Source organism: Piliocolobus tephrosceles, chromosome 16, assembly GCF_002776525.5.
Source record: "Piliocolobus tephrosceles isolate RC106 chromosome 16, ASM277652v3, whole genome shotgun sequence".
Classification (NCBI taxonomy): domain Eukaryota; kingdom Metazoa; phylum Chordata; class Mammalia; order Primates; family Cercopithecidae; genus Piliocolobus; species Piliocolobus tephrosceles.
In genome coordinates this window covers 54576942-54579121 of record NC_045449.1, presented here as the reverse complement: position 1 = coordinate 54579121, position 2180 = coordinate 54576942, and the positions used below count along the sequence as shown (strand labels likewise).

Sequence of the window (2180 nt, the reverse complement as noted above, 5' to 3'; positions counted from 1 at the left end):
TCATGTCACACCAGCACTGACCAGTGAGCATGAACCCTGGGGATGCCCAGAGCTGGTACAGCCAGGAGCTCCGGAAGCATGGGATTCTCAGAGGGAAACGGAGCTCACTGCTCTAAAAGTCCTATTCAAGTTAGAAAGTAAGATACAATGCGCACAAAGCCACACTGTCATCATTCAGCTCCTATTACAGGGGAACTAAGAGCTGCTTCGAAAATTACTTGCAAAGCTTGTAAGTGGTTCTGCCACTTATTAGCCATGTGAACCTAAGCAAATTACCTAGCGTCTCTGAGTTTCAACTTCCTCATCTGCAAAATAGAAATGATAATAATAACCGCATCGCAAGAGTTGTTGGAAAAATGAAAGTGAGATATCATAGGAGGTAACACGTATGGAGCATTTACCATATGCCAAGCACTATTCTAAGAACTTCGGACATGTTATCTCATCTGTATAAGTACTTAGGTGCCTACAACCTAAACAGGACCTAGTAAATGTAAGTACTGAAAAAATGCTATGGGGCAGAGGAAGAAATGCTAACTAAGCTTCTGTGAGAAGAGAAGACAGCTTGTTACACAGGTGAGAAGAATAAGCTGCAGCTGAGAAGAAAAGTATAAGAGTTGCTACCTGTGACAATCTCAAGACTTTTCAACCATTACAAATTTAAACAGCCACCCTAAATCACCCCAAAGGACAGACACCAGTTGTTCTTTTCATCTGTAATGTTTACGCCTCTCTGAATCAGAGAAGCAGCTGCCAGGGTTCCAATACATACCAAAGCATGATGACAATACCCTCAACTGTGCACACTTCTGTGCATCTACCGCTATGTAAAGGAAGCTGATGTCAGTAGACTGGGGGGCACAACAAGGCATGTTTGTGACCGAAGCTCAATTTGCCATCACAGGGTGGCCACACCTACCTCACTAATATTCTAATAGTGGGATAAATAATTCAATAGGGATAAAGCCTGGATTTTGCTCTTATTCTCTCTTAGGGCTTACATTCTTGGCATGATATTGATGCGCCACAGACAAGCCAATATGTGAGTGTGCTCTATCTGAATAAAGTATAGCCTTTCTACACTGCAGAGTCATCCAGTTTCTAATATTATTGTTAGAACCAATGAAGTGACGAAGAGAATTTTTAAAAATAAGCCATCGATCTCGACCTGTGTATGGGAATGAAGGAGAAGAACTTTAAAGGCAGGGAAAAAATATAAACTTACTTAACATTTAGAATTATCAACCATTGCTGCTTTTCCATAAACCATTTCATTCATGATTTCATCTGTAAGAAGTAAGATTATTGCCCCCACTCAGAGGGGGTCTTTGATAGTTAGCTGCCTGGTCCTTCTTGCTCGGATGCCCTGCAAATAAATGTCCTCCTTTCCCCAATGCAAAACCTCGATATGGTTGTTTGGCTTTACTGCGCTTAGACCAGCAGAACCCAGTTAAGTCCACTAATAAGCTCTTGGTTTGTCTTTGAGATGGATTTCAGATTCAACAAAGACTGACCCTATCACACTGCTAACTTGGCCAGTCAGTATTTGTCAATTAACATAGAGGCTTCATTCAAGAGATTTACTATGCTGTAACTATTGGAACCCAGGGATGATTTCAGGATTTTGTGGGGCCTGAACCTTATCGAGTAAAAACATAAATTATGAATACAAAAATTCCCAGGGGCCCTCCCAGGACCTTGGAAGGGCCTATGCAAGTGAGAAGCCCTGAAGCTTAGGCTCTCTTCAATTCATCATCGAGCAACCACAGCTGGGGCCTCTTTTTTTTGTTTTTTACAAACTTATGTAGTGCCGGGAAATGTATTGTTTCAACTTACAAACACCACAAAACGGTGTCATACTGGTCATAAAATTACTGGCACCTTCCCTTGGCAATTTGCCTTTGGAAAGAAATGCAATGGGCCTATAGGTCACATGTGCCAAATATGACTCTACAGTGTAGCTTTGTTTACCAGAAAGATTTGACCCCAAAGGAGCCCAGCTCCTAATACACTTGGTGTGTTGAGACCCTTGTGCCAATCTCTGAAAGTAACTGTGACTTAGTTTGAAGGGTTCAGCTCTATTCTGTTTATATGAAATGAGGATTAATTTCCAGTATCAGCTGGCTCTGGTTTTTTCATCACCATGAAGCAAATGCCTTTTTCTGTTGTTTAAGATGAAC

At 41.5% G+C, this 2180-nt stretch overlaps 3 protein-coding genes across 16 annotated transcripts in view; 1 reads left to right on the top strand and 2 right to left on the bottom strand.

Moving 5' to 3' along the window:
* Positions 1–2180, top strand: part of LOC111525784 (leucine-rich repeat-containing protein 37A3-like) — a 510962-nt gene that overhangs the window by 52041 nt on the left and 456741 nt on the right. The window lies entirely within an intron of this gene.
* LOC111534527 (ADP-ribosylation factor 2-like) overlaps positions 1–2180 on the bottom strand; it is a 177145-nt gene that overhangs the window by 146434 nt on the left and 28531 nt on the right. The window lies entirely within an intron of this gene.
* The window catches only part of LOC111535109 (leucine-rich repeat-containing protein 37A-like), a 26719-nt gene that overhangs the window by 14539 nt on the left and 10000 nt on the right, over positions 1–2180 (bottom strand). The window lies entirely within an intron of this gene.